General features: G+C 36.2%; 1 protein-coding gene across 4 annotated transcripts in view; it reads left to right on the top strand.

The window, feature by feature from the left end:
- Lingo2 (leucine rich repeat and Ig domain containing 2) overlaps positions 1 to 16,300 on the top strand; it is a 1,146,222-nt gene that overhangs the window by 723,491 nt on the left and 406,431 nt on the right. For all 4 annotated transcript variants that reach the window (XM_040740264.1, XM_040740277.1, XM_040740262.1 and 1 more), the window contains one exon: positions 1,454 to 1,486. The gene's annotated coding sequence lies outside the window, so the exon portion shown is untranslated. The remainder of the gene's footprint in view (positions 1 to 1,453; positions 1,487 to 16,300) is intronic.

Raw genomic sequence — 16,300 nt, forward strand, 5'->3', positions numbered from 1 at the left:
TAAAATTAAATCTGGTTAATATGCCAAGTTATAAAAGAACAGATAACTTGGCAAATTTGAGCAAACAAATTTGGTGAACTTAATTTATTGAATTAAAATAAAGTCACATACATTGCATTTGTGAAATTTAAACTGTCTATAAAGGATTTGTGCATAGTAGGTGTGATCTGTGCTTATTAATAAAAAACACTGTGGCTTGCATCCTTCTTGCAGCCAAAACTGCATGTTGCCTGTCCTACTGAATGTGGTTCCTGCTAACTGGCCTTGGACCTTATGCTTCATCGCTTCATTCTGAAGAGTTATGATTTGGATATTTAGTTGTCTGTGGTTCTCATATGCATACTTTAAAAATCAATTTCTTATTACAAAATTGTGCACAAATATTATGAGGATGAAATTCACTTATCTATTTATTAATAGAAGCTTAAGTATTTTCATCTATTCCAGCAAATTATTTTTATACAAAATATTTTATTACATATATGTGAATGCTAATTTTGGATACTAGTAAGGTGATGTTATAGGATTATTGTGTTAGATGCTCTGTAAACATTCAGATCATGGTGCAGAACAAAGAGCTCAGGTCGTTTCTTTATAAAATTAGGATACTACTTACTTCAAGGGTGGTTGGGTGAGTTAAATGAGAAACCTATGTAATTTAGATGCTTCCCTATGAAACGTGTGTGTGTGTGTGTGTGCTGCATATGTGACGCATGTAAACCTGACACTGAAGCATTGCAAAGAGCAGCAATTCTTCTGTGCCTGAAGACACGTCTGAAATTCCAAAAGGACATTTTATTTCAGGGGTTTCCTCTCCCCTCCCATTCCTCAAAGAGAACAATGACTTGAAAACATTGGTTGGGTAAATACAGCATTATCATAATTACAATTTCCCTGAGCAAAGTGGCTTGCAGTTTGAATATTCAGCATCATAATTACAATTTCCATAAGGAATGTAGAACAGTTATTTATAAGCAACACAATAATCACTTGGTCCATAAGGGAGAACAGATTACTAGGGCAGTGAAGAAAGATGTGAAGCCTGTGTTCTGATCAGTATTCGGGAGGAGAGTATATTGCAATGTTGTTCGAAAAGAGTCTTACACAGATTTATGGAAAAATTATATCATGATGGGCCACTTACATGGGTTGTCTAAGCATTGTCTGTGTCACTTTTCATTTTATACAACTTTGTTTTGTCATTTTTGTTAAGCATTCCCATAATTGCTATGACACCAAGATATTTTATAGAAGTAAACTACCAGAATTCAAAGTCACATTATTAGAGTAGGAAGTTTTACCAGGTGTAACCCTCCTGAGTTCAATGTTTGCTTTCTGTCAAAAGTAAAATGGGAAAACTTCACTGATTTCTTTTAAAGATGCCCCTATTAGTATATCTATTGTTTCAATTGTCTCTAACTTTAATATTTTTCTTTCCTTTTTTATTTTCTAGATGAGGTAAAAGAAGCAAAATGCAGCTTTCAAGGTTGGTACTTTTCATAATATCTGAGTACACATTAATATAAAACAATGCATGAAAATAGCAAAGCCAAAATACTCTCAACTTTTCACAGATAACAGAATATTATGTTTTTATTTTCTCCACTACTTCATAGAAAATATAACATAATCTTTATCATGGAATATCACTAAAATATATTAGCTGAATAAAATTTAGCAATATTATGTATATAGATAGAAATATTCAATATTTGATCTTAGCCATTCTGACAGATGTAAGATGGTATCTCGGAATCATTTTTATTTGCATTTACCTGATGGCCAAGGATGTTGAGTAATTCTTTAAATGTCTTTCAGCCATTTGAATTTCTTGTGTTGAGAACTGTCTGTTTAGATCTATACCCTATTTTAAAATTTGGATTATTTGGAATCTTGGCGTCTAGTTTATTGAATTCTTTATATATTTTGGAGATCAGCCTCTGCCACATGGGGGGTTGGCGAAGATCTTTTTCCATTTGGATGGCTGTCGTTTTGTTTACATAAGATTCTCTGTTTCAGGAGGTCCCATTTATTAATTGTTGCTCTCAGTGTCAGTAATACTGGTATTATATTTAGGAAGTGGTCTCCTGTGATAATGCATTCAAGAGTACTTCTCACTTTCTCTTCGATCAGGTTCAGTGTGTTTATATTGAGGTCTTTGATCCCCTTGGAATTGAGTTTTGTAGGATCTCTTAATGTGAGTGACAGTTCTGTGGCTTGGAAAATTTGTGGGGCCATTGGCTTTATCCCTAGAACATTAACTGACTTTTTGGAGTCCATTCCCTATGGAGGGGTACCTTGCTCAACCTCGATACAGGGGGGAGGAGCTTGATCCTGCCTGAAATTGATATGCAAGACTTTGTTGACTCCCCAGAGACCTTATCTATACCAAGGAGTGGATAGGGAGTTGGGTGTGGGGAAGGTGGAGAGGAGCAGGAGGAAGGGAGGCAAGGAGAACTGTTGTTGATATGCAAAATGAAAAAAAACTTTTAAATAAATAAAAAACATTTTAAAGAAATATTTAATATTTTCCATTCATCCAGTTGTCTTTACTTGCCCATCTTATACGTATTGATCAATTATATATATATATATATATATATATATATATATATATATACCTTATTTCCTTCTATCCAAACTTTATCTGGCCTTCACCAAATTAATAATATCCTTTTCTAACATTGCCTGATAATGCTAACAGTAAAGTTTCACCTATTATCATAGATCCTTGATTTAACTTGCTATAGCTGAAAAGTAGGATTTTCTCAACATTGCCCAGCTGTGTTCAGATGTCTATTGCCAAATAATGTGAACTCCTCAGTATGTTAATAAGAAAATTATTTTATACATATCTAATATTCATCTTTGTGTCATTTTTGCCTACTATGTGTCTGTGTGTTTGTATATCAGGATAAGTTAGTATTGTCAAAATCAAATATACTGCTATAAAATTCTAATATATACATATATACCATAAATATATATTTCTATGTGAGAGGGTAGCAATAGATTGAACAATCTCTATGGGAGGCAGACACTGAAAATTGTCTATTAAGCAAGGGTAGATAGATATTAATACTAGAGTAATTGTTAAGCTAATATTTATAGTAATGTTTTAAGGGATTTTATTATTACTTTATTTGAATAAACTTCACTTATAGATTTCATTACTCTAGTCAATTCCCTTATTTCTTCACAAGTAACATCGTGGAATACTCAGCAGAAACCCTGCCATCAGGGCAGTACTTTCTTAGTACCGTCAGAATTAAGAAGTGACTTCCTATCAATCTGTTCATCTAGTTTATTCTAATAAAAATAATCTCAATTACCACAGCCATCAATATACATAACTGCATTACAAGTCTATTTGCTACTGTACTGCTAATGTGTTTTTAGTCAGTTTAGTACCTGTAATCCCTGATTTCCTCAGTTGAGACATTAAAAGAATAAAAAATTTTTATAAATCAAGAGAGACAATATATTAACAAATCATTTTATCATGCCGTAAAAATGCAACGAGTTACTGTGACCACTTGTTAATTTGCCATATTAAATTTGTAGCTTACCTTGTAATATGGACAGGCACCAATGCAGTTGTCTAAAGGAAACTTCTCTCCTGGCCTGGGTTGTTCATGTTTTACCTTCAGAGATGCATTCTTTGTGTGATAATATATTTGTTCCATGTGAAACTGTGAACTCAGGACTGTTCATCAAATTGTGATACCTTGTTGTGGACATTGTGAGTGTGTTCTTTCTTTATCGAAAACTTTGGTAATTGTGACTAAGATGGAGGAAATAAGCAGTCTGGATTTTGCTAAAGAAAGAGAAAATACCACTCAGGTATAGGAAAACAGAAGGAAAGAAACTTGGCGCCATATTTTCTATCCCACTCTGAAACCAGAACGGCTATGGGTGTGTGTGCTGACTCCCTCTTTCTTGGTGATGTGAGAACTAACAAGTAGCAGGGCATCTGTCAAATGGTAGAATACAGATGAATGCTAGTAGATGTTGAGAGTCTTTTTCTCTAGCTAACAAACACTAATGGAATAAGAAGCCTGAGGATGCAACAGGAGAGTAAATACTAGGGAATGAAAATAAGTATCTATTCTTCTTTGTGAGGAATCAACTTTGAGGAGTCTATTTGTATGTCTTGTCTTTGTGTGCCAACATAGAATATGAAAGCAATACTCCCTTGGTTGAGCATGGAGAGATATGCCCAACTAGCACAATGACATTGAAAGCCTTTGAACCAGCAGTCCTTTACTAAGGGGCCTCATAGCGGGAACAAAACTGATAATTTAAGTGAAAACTTTTCTGATAATTTAAGTGAAAATTTTTCCCTTTGTTCAGTCTGTTTTAGTAAAGCAAGTGGAACACCAAGAGCTGCCAGACATATTCCATACATATACACACACTGATCATGAGCATGAAAATGTATCAGATTGAATTTTCTATGGAGACAGACTACCCCTTAAAGATAATGGAAAAAATGATACTATGGCCTCTTATAACTGAAAGTATTAAATGTTCAATAACACAAGTAAAAGAATATAATACTAAAAATTCTTAACTGGGCACTTGAGATTGGAAATTCAAACCCATATTTATATAAGGACATTTGATAAAACTATAGCAGAGCTGTGCAATGACAAGGTGACTTGATCTGATGGTTTACACCCCCAGCTTATATGTCAAAGTCCAACTGTCCAAGGTAAAAGTAGTAGAAAATAAGACCTTTTGAAAAGACAAAGCAGAACTACCCATGAATAGTGATAGTGACTTTGTGAAATAGGTCTCCTACCATATGTGGACACAGGAGACCTTGTTTATGATTCAGCAAGCCTTACCAGACACCAAGGCAGCCTGCCCCATAAACTTGGGAGATCCAGATTCTAAAATTATACAAAATATTTATTTGTTTTTACTCATGACCTAACCTCAGTGGTCTAAGATATCAAGAGAGCACTTCTCTATGAGGATTTAAAACATCAATGGGTTGAAATGGAACTATGATTGACTGTGTACTTAAAAGTGTGGTGTCATTGTGGAAAAATCAAAGGAGGTGGGATTCTAGATAGTTTCTGAATCACCAGCAGGATGCTTGAACATTGGAAGAGTCCCACATGTTGAAGCTGCTTAAAGTATTGCCTAAATGTAGAAAGTCTCTTTTTGTTATACATTATATAGATATGATTGTTTCTCTTAGATACTGCAAGTGTCATGGCCTTCTTCAGAAAGGAAATCATTGACTTTTAGACATAAAATCAACTACAACTATCTTAATTTTAATCTTTCTTTGACTTAAAGTAACAAAATCTAGGTTCTCAGAAGCCAAACATGTCTTTCTAAGTTGTAGAACAGACAATGGGCAAATAGGCCTTCATGTAACGGAAAGCCCTACTTACAATGAAACACGAAGACCAATAAGTAAATAATAGAAGGCTGTTAGGGGATGAAAATCATTTCAAACACTATATTCCATACTAGCTCCTTGCCTGTAATTGTCTCATTCTTAAGCATCTCTTAAACCTTAATTTTTTCTTTTCTGATTCTATGAACTATCTGGTGGTAGAGTTCATGACTGTCACTTTTCTATATTTTTATCATAGTTGAAAGTTCTGTGTAAATGTTGGATAGTTTCATTGTGACCCTAAACCTTATCAGGAACACTGAACATCTCTGTTTGTTGCTTGTTGAAATTTATTAATTCACTGTAGGTGATCAATGGCAGCAGGGATAGGGCAGGAATGTCTGAAGGTGATCAGAAAGCAACCAAAGAAAACTGGATTTAAGTTTTAGTTTTACACATATATATTTTAGGTGTTGTGCGAGAAGGAGGAGGGATTCCAAATGAATTACGTAAAAATGTTTATTTTGGGCTGATATGTGACTCAGTGATAGTGCACTTGGTTTGCCAAACACAAAACCATTATTTGACACACAGCACCAAATACTTGGCAACTGAAATATTGGACATCTGATGAGAAAATAAAATGCCCATTGAATCCATGTATGTTTGGGAGATAGCCACATAGCTCAAAGGCTGAACACCAAATGAATGAAGTCTAAAAAATAGGGAAAATGTTTAAAAACAAGAAAACTAATTTCCTTTTATTACAAATTCTAAATCTAATTTCCTTTGGTCCTTCCTGTCGATTCTAAAGAAGATGTGCCTCTTATTTCCATGCTAGAGACGTTTAATATTTTCACACTGACAGCATTGTGTTTAGATTTGAACATCATAAATTTAGAAGACTATAAATAACCTCTTTCGTTCTACAAAATATACAGACTGTCACTCAAGGAAGCAGCGATTATATGTGACTATGAATTAAAGAGAAATTTAATAGTGACTTGAAGTCTTCAAAAATCATTAAAAAGATGGTTGAATTGATAACTCAAAGCAAGGCCTTCATAAATCTCTTTATAACCTTTCCAATTTTCCATACCTGGAAATACTTTGAATCTTCATCAAAGAACAAATGTTCCTTAAATTCTTAGTTCTCATCATTTGTCTTCTCTCTCTACTTTTTAGAACATATAATGTAGTGGACCTGGTTTCTCTGCTTTGACCTTTCTTTTTATCTCTCAATCCTCTCTGACATTATCTGGCTCTTTATCTCTCTGTTTTCCTATGAGAAAAGCAGATTGTGGAAATTCTACACTTATGTGACTATAAAATCCTCTGTTGTTTATTGAGTTATACTGATTTGGTAATAGAAATAAGAATGGTGATGGCCACATGAATAGAAGATGGGAGAATGAATTCACTTACAGTTAACACAGCCCTTGTCTCTACTTCCTTACAAAACATGAATAAAATAAGGATGAAGATTATAGTAGCCATAACTACCCAGAGTAATTAGGAGCTGGGTGAAACCAGAACTGGTTACAAGATAACTTAAGAGATGGAAAAGTAGATGGGGAAAGAGCACATCCCTTCACAGAGAAGACAGTTGCAACAGAGACACACATTAAAAAGAGTAACCTTTGAAATTGCTGAACCTTGAAATCCCTTGGGAATTAAACATACTGAAAGCATGGATTGTAAAAGTAACTGAGGACTGATAATAAAAGTTGAAAGTCTATAAATGGAGCAACTAGACTCCCACATCTTCATTCTCACACCACAAATCCAATTCAAATTCCTCATCAATTTTGCTGAGACTAGGGAGATAAAAGACTACTGTTGTTCAACATAGTTTGGTCCTGACAACCTGATTGGGATGATGAGGGACAGAAGAAAGGACAGAAATGCACATAGGCACATGAACAGAAGAGCTGGGGCCAGGTGAGCCATCAGCTGCACAGAAACCTAGGACTTTGTAATGTACAAACCTTGCAAATTTGTAATGTACAACACAAGCCAGAGTGTAAGACAGTCTTAGTGGAAGGTGCGTATAGCACATCAGTCTCTGGCTGCGTACACCTGAAGAGAAAGGGCTTTGCCCATACTAGGTTTTGCCAGTCACCTGACATGAACTGAAGAAGGCTTACAGAGTTCCTGTAAGTCTGAAGGATTATTCGCTTTTAATAATACACATACAGTCAGGACTTAATCTGCTCCCTACACATTAACTTAGGGTTTCTATGACTCCCCATAGGCTATAAATGAATGAATCAAGGAATCAATGCATCAATGGATGAGTGAAGTATTGTTATTGAAAAGCTAAATATTAATATACCTCTTCAACTTGGCTTTCAGAACTGTGACAGCAAGTCTTAAGTATCTGAATTAGGAAAACAGAAGGCTCTTTTTTCTGGAGACTCTGAACCCAGAAGAAAAATAACTGCAGACAGACAGACAGACAGACAGACAGACAGACAGACACACACACACACACACACACACACAGACATGGGCATACACACACAAACACAGACACAGGCACACACACACACACATACACACAGAGACAGACACAGAGACACACACCCACAGACACATACATTTCTTTCTGTAAATAGGCATCTGGGTGTGCGTGTTCTGTTTTCCTTTGATTTATTTTGTTTGTCAGTTACACTGGGTTTTATTAATTGATAGATCTCACTAATGGACCAGTAGTTGTTTGGGTCTTCTAACCCATGAAGAAGGAGCTATTTTTATGAAAGAGTAAACAGCAATACCCACAGAAAATGACAGACTTGGAAGAAAGATATAGAAAAACTATAATGTCCCCAAGTTCAGAGACAACACATTCTCCAAAATAAAATAAGATAATATTAAAGAGGACAAAGAAAAAATTAAAGTTCAAAAATAAAAGTCAGTGAAGGTATATCTGGAAGTATATGTGGGCAGACTGCACAGAGAGTAGGGAAGAGTAAGACAGATTAACATCAAGGAAACTTCAGCAGAGACAATGGATTTGAAATACCCAGCTCCACAGTCACACCAGTTCAGCAGGTGATTAGAGGTGAATGATAACTAATAATGACTATAAACTGACCTCCAGAACCTAGATACAATTCCAGACTGCAAGAGCCCAGTGTTCTCATCCAACAAATGAGAACAACATGTCACCATGAAACTTCAGGACAGAATAGACAGAGAATACTCTCATGATACCTAAGAAAGAAGAAAGAGAAAGGAGGTACCAGACACACCATGATCTCAGTATCAGTTATGTAGGTGACAAGTCAATGCTTTGAAAACACAACACTTGAGTTCGAGGCCGGGCTGGACTGACAGCCTCCAAAACAATACAGAGAAACCCTGTCTCATAAAAACCAAAAAAAGAAAAAAAAAAAAAGAAAAAGAAAACACAATACTTTCCACAAAGAGAATACAAGGAAATTGTGCTCAGGAAATGTCTTCCAATATTCCAGCATACATAGAAACATAGAACATCCCTATGTTGCCAAATAAATGTGTTCCAAGCTACCAGTGTGCTTTCTAGAGCAGCCCATGCAAAATATTTAGGTAGAAGCTCCAGGGAGTGAGTTGCATGACTAAATGCAGCAACAACAGACCACAGACCATAAAATTTTCAATTCTGCGGGAGAATTCGGGCTTAAACTTTGGTAAAGTCATGGATATCAAGCATGCTATGAAGCAGGGCAATTATTGATGCCAAGGAAGACTAAAAATAAAATACATGTATGAAACATTACACTAGTTAGCTTTAAGTATTCCTAGAGTCATGATATTGTGAAGATGAATGAATATAATGAAGTTATAATAACCTTTCCTTTTTATGTGGTTGTGTAATTGAAGTAGATGAACTTCATCTTCAATTTTATTAATTGATGGTAATGATGATTTGCTCGTGTTATTTTAAGAACTTTTTGTCAGATAAACAACTGCAGGAAAGTGAAAGTAGAGTGGCATTTTTTACTATAATAAAATATCAGACAATATAATAAAGAAGAAAGGTTTATTTCACTGACTAGCTTGGAAGTTCAAAAGTTGAGGTTAGGGATCTCTATTTGGTTTGGCCTCTGCTGCGGGAAGCAGGTGACAGGGTATCAGGACAGTAGTACATATATGTTTGGAACACTCTATACCTTAGAACAAGGAGGGAGAAGCTGGTGTCCCACAGGCCCTTTGGAATGGCATCACCTTCAGAGCCCGAGCACCTCTCAGTGGTCCTCACCTATCAGAAATTCTGTCATGTTCCAACAGTGCTACTATGTAGACCAAGCTTGAATCCCTATGAGCCTTTGTGGGGAAAATGCACTGCATATATACCCTTAGAAAAGGGTATATGGAAGTTACTACTATGCATTGTTACTACTTCATTATTAATGTAATTATGGCATTATCTGAACTTTTAAACTATAAATTCATATTATCTTAATGAAAAATCAACTAAATTTAAGTGTACTTAATAAAAATAATTTGCACGCGGGTTTCAATGCTTCCCTTGGGAAGATCACATCTTTTATTGTTTTGCTTTTGTTAGTTTATGTGCCCATTTGCTGGATTTTCCCTTCCTTTTCCTTATAAGGAAGCAAATGCAGGTGAACGACGCTAACTATCTAGTACAATGTTGTGAACCCTCCACATTGGTTTCCATTTCCTTCTTGAAGAAGCTAGGAAATATGCTATCAGCTTAAATATTTGAAAATGTTTTTTGGTTGAAAAGAAGTACAATTTGCCATTTTTAATTTATTTTTATTTCATTTTACATTCCAACCACAGTTCTCCCTCCAAACACCTCCTCTCACCCCCCCTCGACTCCTCCCATTCCCCCTTGCCTCCCTCCAGCCCACCCCCAGTCCACTCCTCCTCACAGGTAAGGGCTCCCATGAGGAGTCAACATTGTCTGGCATAAGAGGTTGTGGCAGGGGGAGGGCCAGGCCCCTCTCCCATACATTAAGAATGAACATGGCATCCCAGCATAGGGAGGGGGCACCGACAAGCTGGCCCACATACCGGTTTTTATTGAGAATATATATATATTTCTCAGCACTAGATCTGAACATTCTATTATAATAGACTTAGGAAAATGGTAGATAATCTATGTTTCCATTAAATAATTCCGATGACCACCTTCATTAGTGCATACTCCCCTGAAGAGCCTAATATATACCACATGCTTAAAAAAAATTCTTGTCACATAAAAAGAAAAGTTCAATTTGGCCTGGGGACCCAAATGATAAATCCAAGAAGCAAAGAGTCAAGGAGCCTTCTCTAGCACAATATAAAGGAAAAGAAGACTGTCCAAGGGAACAGGCGATGAATGAGTTCTCTTTCATAGAATCCTTGAAGCACAACCAGAATGCCCCAGATCAGGAACAAACACGGAGTTGAAGGAAACTCAGTTGGGAATGCAAATAGTTTGCCATATCCTTCCTTTGGGACAAATGTTTTGTTCAAAATGCAAGATATACACGTAAGTGTGGTAGCTGTCAGCACTAAGGAAAGTAGGAACAGGAGAACTCTGAATTAAACTTCCCTACATATAACAGTTGGGGGAAGAGAAGCAGGATTGTGGAGAATGAGTGCCATTCACTCTGAAAGCAGTGCATGAGAGATTCTCAGGAAGGTACTCGAGGAAACGCACTTTTACCATAAGTTAGTACTTTTCTAGTCTTGCCCAGTGAACCCTGACTTGTGCAAACTGTAGTCCCCAGTTTTCTTTTTCTCTTTAAAAAAACCCTCCAAACTTGTCTCCAACTGGATCCCTTTTGGTAGGGGGTACACACGTACATACACACGCATATACACACACAAAGCCCCAGGAGACCTATTTAACCAAATAGAAATGTGGCTTCAAGACCTTACATGAGGGGGTGCCACAATTATCTGTAACAATTCCCAAACAGTTCTCCCATTCTCACCCACAGTTCAAATTGGACCAGGGTCTCTTTGCTTTCACCATCATCAACTCCGCATTCTCTTTCACTGGAATTCTCTTCCCCATTTGCTGCTTTCTGACATAACATTAGCTCAGGCTCTTCAGCTTTTTCTCCCGCTCTGGGAAGAAACCTTCTAATGCTCCCATTCAAATCGGACTAGGATGCTTTGCATTCCAAGACTTCACGCATACTTCTAGCAAAGCAATTAAGAATTTGCAATATAATTATGTCTCTGTGAGTTTACCTTTCTTACTTGTTTCTCAAATAAAGCTATCCATTCCTTTTGGTATTCACAATACTTAACACTTTGTGGTTTATAGCTGGACCCAGTAGATGCTATCTGAAATAAATAAGTAAATGAATGCGCATTTTATTGTTTGCCTTTTCAAACAAGAATCTCAAGGATTAGTCTGTATCCTGCTTGCACATCTGGACAATTAAAACACAATATTTTCTTAGGAGGCAAAGAAATAGTCTCTTTTTCTGTTGAAATAAAAGAATATTTGTTTCAAGAAAAAACACAATGAAAAAATTCTGTCTATAGTACAAGATACTAAGTTTATATCTTCAGGGACATTCTCTTGTCTTTTTATATTAGGAGAGTGAACAAGATTTAATGCAAGAAGTCAGTGTGATGATGTTGCCAGACAGATAATAAAGAGAAAGATTATAAGGCTGTATCAAATGGCAAGTACCTCAGCAGACTCCACATCTTAGACATTAAACACAGAACAAAGCCATACTGTTTCCCGGTGACCACCAGAAGGGCTTGATGTCAGTTTTAGCAGTATGATGCCACTTTGACTGTGACATTCATCTTACCTTGCATCCCAGCTGGAAAACAACATAGAGGAAAATAAAGCAAACATCACTAGATAGTACTCAGACCAGACAAAACATCTGAAAGAAACCAGACATTTATAAAACAGAATGAAAAATCATTTTCTGTCAATCTCTTGCAGTACATCCTTCTCACTCCTAGAACAGCCTGTTGTATCTACTCAAATAAAACATTTCAAAAAGTTGTCTGAAGATATTTTACATTCAAGGAATAGCCTAATATGACAGGTTCCTGCAGAGTTTAGATTTATGATCACTTTAAGATATAAAGGAAATAAATCAGAATGATGTTTCTCTTGGTAACCTTTATGACCCCAAGAGTCGTAGCCAACCTCCCCAGAGAACAAATAGAAAAATCCCTGACATTTTGTACATAGTGAATGTAATTACAATAGGCACTTCCATGTGTAAGCTTTGATTACTGAAAATGTAACTTTAAAATCATCTCTTACTTGGTGCCAAGTCAACACAGAGGACAAGTTAGCATGGTCTAGAAACCAAGGCAAAGACAGGTTACACAGTACAAAGGGTTCTGAATTCAGGAAGGAAATATTTCTTGAGCATCTACTATGTGCCAGCCATAATGCTAAATAACTTATAGAGAATAACTCATTTTATACATATATTTTCTGTCATATATAATACAAGATTCGAAACATCTGCCAGTGTGTGTAACATAAAGAAACATTGTGGTTAAATCAATATTCTGTGTAAGGAACACAGATTAAGGCATTGATGTCTATACAAGTTTATATTTCAGAACTTTAAAGTGTATACCATTGAACACACTTTCAGGCTTAGAAGATATCTTAGAGTTTTACATTTTTTCTAGAAGAAGAGTCTGAGTTTACAAAAAAAAAACCAGATTTCTTTGAACACAAGAGGACCTCGGAATATTTAATTACTATTTGTCCTTCTACAAATTAAACAACTACATCAATTAGTGCCACTGGTGGCATGAGCTAGTTAAACCAAACTATATGCAAATACTCATTTGCAAACAATTTCTCAAGTACATAAAAATTGTTTATACCATTGTATCTAGTGTAACTTTCTCAGGGTTCTGTTTCGTATTCAGTGGGTATTCCTGAAGTCGACATGGATTTTTCTCTGGCTTTAAATCAAATGAACGTATTTAAGTACTTTGAGATATGATAAAAAAACATGTGACTGAAATATTTGAGACAATTATTCATTACCTATTAAGGTAATAATTTCTGCAACTTTCATAAGCTCAGATCTACATGCCTGTTACTGGTGATAAAAAAAATGGATTCCAATTGGACCATAGCAAGTGGAATCACATACCAGGAGAGGGATTGTCTGCTAATCCATTGTGGCAGCAGTGGTTGCTTCCATGGCAGTTCTGATGTTTCTTCACACATTTTCTACAACCCTTCTTTTGAAGACTGCTGCTCCTAGGGTATATGATTATTTTACTCACTTCTGATTTGAGACTCAGTGGAGCAGAAGCTGTGGGAGTGAACAATCTGGACTTAAATCCCAGTTCTATTATTGTATGTGCCTTTGGACAAGTTGCTTAAAATTACTGAACTTAAGTTTCCTCATGCATAAAATGAGGGGTGCATCCTAAGGGTTTCATGAATATTAAGGAGGATAATCTGTTTACTATGCTTGACCTGTCGTGGAGACTCAATTGGGGTTATTACCGTAACTACATAATTATGCTGGGTTAGAACAAGAAATGTGAAGGGAGATGCTAAATTCAACACTCTGACTGTGGTCATAAACAGTTCCCTGAAACTCATATTCAGAAAATGAAAATGCTGCAGATACCTCTTCTTTTGCTCCAATTCTGGAAATATTAGAACCAAATTAAGGCTGTCAGAATAAAACCTTTTCAAAGAATTATTTTTAACTTCAATTACAATATAAAAGTCAAATTTAAAGCCATATCACTTTTCCAACAGGCTAATTTCTATTGTGCCATTTCTTGATTTTTTTTTCCTATTTTACATATAGTTTTATCATTTTACTTGCATTTGATGTCTAGATTAATTTAAATCTTTCTATGTAAAACAATGAAACCATTACTTAAACCTCCAGAAGTCTTGAGACTACAGTCTGACAGTGTCTCTCTCATGCTTTGCCATAATCACGAATCCAGGAAAGTAATGTTCCAAATATGACTGTCAAGTTATCTGGACATTTTTCTGAACCTACTTTAGTCCCTTGCTTGCCCTATAGATACTGTTTCTGTAGAATCTGTTTACTTAGAAGGTCCTATTTCCCTACCATACACAGTCTCAACAGCACTCTTCCCCCCACTTGGAAATCAATTACCAATGGGGTGCAACAGAGAAGATACAGAACTGAGTATGGCCTCTGAAGCAGAACCAATCTGCAACCTTAGAGAAAGAACCACTCCCGCTCTCTGAGATTCGGTTTCTTCATCTTCAAATACTTGAAAAAAATTCATAAATGCATGATCCTGTCTACTAGGTTATAAAGTTTTTTTATAATAGTTAAATACAGTAATATCTGAAGAAAGAAATAATTATCTTAATTGTTTTCTAGTTTCACAATCTAGCAAAAGCACAAGCTGATGTAGTTATTTGTGTCTTACTCCCAATCAAGCACTAATCCCTCACCCATGCTTCTGCGGGCTACCCTAATAAAATGTAGCTGGACACCGACACACACACACACACAGACACACACACGGCGGGGGGGGGTGGGCAGGACTCAAGAAGAGAGGGAGATAAAGATAATAGACAACAGTAAAAAAAGAGGCCTTTTACAAAAGGAAAAAGACATGATATGTTTGAAATATTTTAAAAAGAGCAATATGTAAACATCAAGACTACATAGTTGTGATTTTTGATTATTCCAGATGGAGTAAGCAAGGCAAAACTTGTCATTCCTCATTGAGGATTCAGCATTTACAAAGTACAATAGAGTCAACTGACAGGAAATGTTAGAACCCATCAGAGAACCCTGTCAGCAGGAAGAAGTTTAAAACTCTGTTGCTTAACACTGTCCTCTGCATTCCTTCCATCATAAGGAAGGGAGCCATTTGTATGTCTCAGTTTTGTAAGCTATAAAACACATTACAATGGCTATATTTTGTAGGGATAAAATTAATGGTTGTTTATTGCAACTGTTCTCCCCGCCCCAACTACAGATACCAAAACCTGAATCCATGATAACAGTGCAAAATGGAGTCTTTTCTCAGGCTACCATGCTGATAGAATAGTGATAATATGCCTTAAATGAAATTTTGTATCCTTTTTACTCTTATTTTGAGAAATTGCTTGTAGTATCTGCAAGAGAAATATTACCATACACAGGATAGGGATATCATATTTTATTTTATGAGGGAGAAATGACTTACATGAGAAGCCGAGAACTGAGGTCAGCGCTCTGCTGGTCTCCGCACCTCAATCAGAACCCAAGGGAGAGCCCTCTCCTCTTTACCCTAGCTCTTTATCTCCCTGCCTTCTCCAACGTACCTGTGGCCATGCCCAAATGGGTGTGGTTAGGATTACATGTACATTATCTCTTCCTGCAAGTACCTAGCAAATATATGAAATTGTTTATCTCCCATGCCGTGTTTGTTAGTTTCATCAATGAGCAACATTTTGTGAACTGTCATTCACTCATCATTGTACTAAGTAGTTTTCAACTGTGGTTGTAAACTTCTGTAGAAACACATGCTTTGTTGGTGATTTTATTGAAGTCTTCAAAAAATAAGTAATTAACTTCAATCCACAATAGTGTGAAGGCATAGAAAAAAAACACACCCAGTTCTCTGTAGTCACTTACTGTAAATCGGTGCCTCAGCTCCCAGAACCAACTAGTACTGGTACACTAATTTGTGAAGGTTGTTGCCATTAATAGAATTGTTTGTCTTTCTTTTTTTAAAAAAACCTATTTTTATTCGTATGTATGGATTCTTTGCCTCTAATGCAGAAATATTAAGCTACACAAAATAGGGATGTCCTATGATATTTTATTGAGGGAGAAATCACTTACGTGAGAAGCCAAGAAAGTTGAGAACCAAAGGTCCACGTGTTGCTCTCCAGGCTGCAACTGGAAACCAAAGAGAAAGTGTTTCCTCCCCCCCATAGCCCTTTTTTCCCCTGTACATTCTGTGATGCCCATGCCACGAGCAAGTCTGAGGTATCAGGAAATG

This window comes from Mesocricetus auratus, unplaced genomic scaffold (assembly GCF_017639785.1).
Source record: "Mesocricetus auratus isolate SY011 unplaced genomic scaffold, BCM_Maur_2.0 Super-Scaffold_6730, whole genome shotgun sequence".
NCBI lineage: Eukaryota > Metazoa > Chordata > Mammalia > Rodentia > Cricetidae > Mesocricetus > Mesocricetus auratus.